Genomic DNA, 4,770 nt, shown 5'->3' on the forward strand with positions numbered 1-4,770 from the left:
CGTGTTGTAGTAGAAGAGAATGGCCTGCGGGGCAGTATGTACATTGTTAAATACTAAGGCCCGACTGATATTGATTTCTGAGTGCCGATGCCGATTATTTTCAGAGAAAAATTACGATTACATCGGCCGATTAAAAAAAAAAAAAAGCATTTTTTTTTATACCTTAAATATACTTTAAACACTTTTGACGAATATGTGAATTGAATACAGAACCTTTGAGTGTTTTAGAATACATTTACAATCAAAAATTAGTGTAATTTAAAATGTAAAATAAATAACTAACTCCCAATGTGCTGCGCTCGTGAGCAGTGACTCACACGTGCGTGCTGAGCAGTATGGTCTCACCGTTGGAGTCTACAGTATAACAAATTAACATGGCCTGTGACCTAAAGAAAAACAGGCACAACATGCTCAAACAACGCGACTTGTGTACATTGGTGAGGTGAGCGCGCAGCTGCCTGAGCGAGCGTGCTTTCATGTTGTATGGTAAAATTCAATCTCCTCTTTTTTACTCCAGCTAAAGTTGTTAGTTAGCTAGGCGAGTAGGAGGGCAATCTGCAGGATACTAAGCGCAATAACATTTAAAAAAAAAAAAAACGGTTGTAGTCTGCGTCTTTGCCAGATGTCGATTATTTTCAAAAAGGCTATAATCGGCCGATTAAATCGGCAGGCCGATGAATCGGTCGGGCCCTATTAAATACATGAATAGACTTTAATTTATTAGTAATATGGAGGTTTCATATTTTTACGAAATGGATTATGTGAACATTGCTGAATAACAATCATGTATATTAAATGTATTGCAGGAGTTTAGCTTGACATTAACCAAGTTAAAAGGACAATTAAATGAGCCGCATCAAACATGTAGAAGTCAATGTGGGATTTTAATATATAAACAAAAACACTTGACAGAAGTTTAATACAATTTTGTAAAGGAAAGCAGAGGAAAACATTTTCCCAAATTAATCTTTTCAAAATGTCACCACCATTCCGAAAGCAAGTGAAGAGGTTTGTGTAAAAGCAGTCCTCCCTGACCAGCTCTGTCCCTGACTCTAAACCCTGACTCTCAACCCTAACGCTAAACCCTCTGAGGGCAGGAAGACACGCCTTCCGTGTAACGGTTTGAACCACAGAGAAGGAAGAAAAGAGGAAGCAGTAGAGAGTAGTGAAGTAGTGAGGTTAGTGACAGACGTGAGGGAAAGGCGTGTGGAAGCACACGGTTACATGTGGGGTCAAGAAGATCACTCCCACTGGAAGTCATTGATCCATCAGCCTCGGACTGCTGAGCTCAGCAGGTCTTCTGGAGGACGAGGCTCTGATGAACTGAGGAGACGGGACCAACAGGATGTCAGGATCAGGGCGGGTTCAGCTCAGGTGTGTCTACCCCCGACCAAACAGGATCAGGTGAGGTTCAGCTCAGGTGTGTCTGCCCGGAACAAACAAGGACATTGTTTGGGTTAAATATTCAAAAGATGCAACATTATCTGAACCAAAGATAAGTCATTAAGGAGCAGGCAGGCTTTAGGGCGCCTTGCTCAAGGACGCATCACTGTATTCTGAGGACTTGAACCCGGCACCATTGGTTTAGAGTTGAACCCCCAACCCCCTACCTAGTCCACTATGTCCAGATAATGCACATTTATGAGGAATCCTTGATGGTAGAGTCCTGGTGGTCCTCAGGATTTGCCTTCCAGATGTATGGCTTCTCCATCAGTCCTCCAGATTCCTGGTCTGGTTACAAACGTAATTTGTCTCTAATGTAAGGTAACAAACAGTCGTAATTTGTCTCTAATGTAAGGTAACAAACACAGTAGTAGTTGGGCTCTAATGTAAGGTCACAAACACAGGAGTAGTTGGGCTTTAATGGCGCGTAACAAAGTAGAAGCTGTAGTTAGTCTGGTAAACAACCACAATAGTATGCCGTAACTTGTACTGGACAAACTAATCCTGCGTTACAACAAGTCCACTGTTTATTTTAGGCAAACTTACGAGGATCCTGGTTGGTGGAGTGATGTCGTCCTCCAGAGTCTTGGCTCCTCCATCAGCTCTCCTCAGCCAGAGTCCTGGTCTGGAACAAACAGCACGAGTCTGGCCCTAAAGTCTGGTAACAAACATGTAGTTTGTCTTATTTTTAAGCCCTTTATTTCCAGTTTGTTTGGTTAATACAAACTTACAATCCTTGTTGGTAGAGTGATGGTCATCCTCCAGATTCACGGCTCCCCTACCAGCTCGCCTCCGCTCCAGAAACACGGTCTAGTAAGAAACCACAGCGGTAGTTGGTTAACGCATGTCAAAGTAACAGCTGTATTTTGCCCTTTAAGTCAACCATGTAAGTAAATACAAACTTACGAGGAATCCTTGTTGGTCGATTCAAAGTCGTCCTCCAGCGTCTCAGCTCTCCTCAGACAGAGTCCTGGTCTGGAACAAACAGCGGAAGTCTTGCTTCAACAAGTGGTAAAACAGATGTAGTCTTCTGGTATATATGGTACAAACGCCGGTAGTTTGTGGTAGCAGTATTCTACGAGAAGTGGCAGTGAGTGTGTCGAGTCAAGCTCCATCTACCCCACGACAGACGTCCTTCACCAGGCAGGGCCTCCACCAGCTCCTCCACAAGGCAGGGCCTTCAGCACGACTCCTCCATCAGCTCCTTCAGCACGGCTCCTCCATCAGCTCCTTCAGCACGGCTCCTCAATCAGCCATGTATTCCTGGTATGGTTACAAACAGTTGGTCTCAGCAGTAAATCACCTGGGGACGCAACACACCCCACCTCCTGCATCTGAGGTTCACTTGTAAAATGTAAGACAAATTTAAACACTTAAATTAGACAACGTCTGCAGATTGTCGCGTTCAGCAATTCATCCACTACGGTCGTAGCAGCACTAGTAACATTAATGGCTCATATGACTCTTACATAACCCCCGTATAAATTAACTCAAATCACAGCTTGGCACAGATTTAAGGTCATAAGATGATCAAAACCAGACCTAAACTACCGTGGATTTTAGTGTTTCAGATGAGCTTGGTGACGGTTACCCTCTGATCCGGTGCTGCAGGCCCCTGGTCTCCAGCCTCAGTCTCCGGTCCACCCTGGCACCACAAGCCTCCGGTCCCCAGCCTCTCAGCCTCGCCTTTAAGCTACAGCAGCAGGTTTATATCAGCATTTACCCAACAATAAACTTAATTGACTCATCCGAGACTGAGTTACACAATTAATTGAACTATTATTTTATAACTCAAGGCTAGAAAAGACTTGAGACCAGACATGAGCATCCCGTTTTTGGGAATGAAGACAGAGCAGTCCACAAGATTAAAGAAGTGGTTCAGGCCATGCATTGAAACTGACCTGAGAAGACTCTACTCACACAGAGCACTGACGTGTTCTGGAAGACTTCTGATAGGAGGTGGAGGTCTGGCTCTGGGTGAGGAGGTGGAGGTCTGGCTCTGGGTGAGGAGGTGGAGGTCTGGCTCTGGGTGAGGAGGTGGAGGTCTGGCTCTGGGTGAGGAGGTGGAGGTCTGGCTCTGGGTGAGGAGGCAAACACCTTGGGACAAACTACAGGATACCTTTTTAACCTTGTACTGTTCTAGAGTATCTTCTACTGTAACATGTGGGAATGACGGCCATTATTTTAGCTTCGATATTATCCAGTTGGTAACTCTGCACCAAAGTCGTTGTTTAACGTCATTCCATTGGGTAGGGTTTAACTTCTGTGGCAATTAATGACAGCAGATATTTAGAACGTACAAAAGCTGAAGTAACAAAGAACACTAAGCAGTAACGATATTAAATCAAATATACTCAGCCATATTCAGGTGCTGGGTTCCGTTGAAGAAACGTCAAATTATCTTCCACCTTGAAATGATTTTCAGCCTTCCGTGATGTCAAATGGGCCCGCAAGTAGAACGCCGTTTTGTACGCAGTGAGAGACCCGTCACGTCATCGTGGGTAAAAGTACGGCGCAACGATCGGAAATTATCAACATATTGTACGACGTACGTGTCAGTAAGTATTTAATATCAAACTTAAGTTGTTCAAAATAGGGGTAACAATTCCCAATGGAAACCGACTGAAAAAAAAAAATCCGTTGGCGACGGCTCGAGGTTACTCAAATACAATCCAGAACGTTCTGCCAGATTCCCTCAGGGGACTCCCGTCCAACTAACTGCCAGTTGGTTTCTTATGGTTGTCAAGACTACAACGTTCTATGCTAACCATTCGGACTAAATGAAGTGACCGCACTCAGAACCTTCCACGGCGGGAAGCACAAACCGTCCGACTGGAATCCGAACATTCCAGCCGGAACCAACCAAGGAAAAACAGAACCAGCGCCTCACCTTGAGCTGAACGGAGGAAGATCTTGAAGTCCAGCGATGGTCTTCATTAAAACACAGCCAACAGACTTACCTTGAGGAGATCTGTTTGTTGCTGTTGGTAATTACTACTATTCAGTGTGTGAACTGAATAGTGCACACACTGTAAATTATTATCCACCCAGTGTGTACAAGTTATATCACTCAAAACCATACGAAGAACCAAACTACCATGTACGTCCCACAACAACTTTAAACCTAAAATCCTGGAATCATTCAATACAACACCGTCGCTACATTTTACAATTATCTAGATTATTCAGGGTACAAACCACACAGAACAAATCTAAACGTTGAGCTCACAGAGAGCCGACCATAGCCCTGCAACGTCACCCTGACCGCCTCATCACCAACAGCAAACCATGCCAGCCAGCCAACATATGTACAGCTCCGGTGAGAAG

General features: G+C 44.4%; 1 long non-coding RNA gene across 4 annotated transcripts; it reads right to left on the reverse strand.

The window, feature by feature from the left end:
- Positions 1 to 865: 865 nt before the first annotated feature.
- LOC132449914 (uncharacterized) lies at positions 866 to 4,446 on the reverse strand. Of its 4 annotated transcripts, XR_009523698.1 has the most exons (8): positions 3,377 to 4,046; positions 3,035 to 3,136; positions 2,563 to 2,746; positions 2,350 to 2,418; positions 2,175 to 2,253; positions 1,990 to 2,101; positions 1,611 to 1,731; positions 866 to 1,426 (listed from the first exon to the last, which is right to left on the reverse strand). It is a non-coding gene; the product is annotated as an uncharacterized LOC132449914 (long non-coding RNA). The 4 variants fall into 4 exon arrangements; XR_009523697.1 differs by having other exon boundaries at positions 1,611 to 1,754; positions 2,563 to 3,136; positions 3,377 to 4,446; XR_009523696.1 differs by having other exon boundaries at positions 2,563 to 3,136; positions 3,377 to 4,047.
- Positions 4,447 to 4,770: the final 324 nt, after the last annotated feature.

This window comes from Gadus macrocephalus, chromosome 21 (assembly GCF_031168955.1).
Source record: "Gadus macrocephalus chromosome 21, ASM3116895v1".
In the NCBI taxonomy this organism is placed as follows: domain Eukaryota; kingdom Metazoa; phylum Chordata; class Actinopteri; order Gadiformes; family Gadidae; genus Gadus; species Gadus macrocephalus.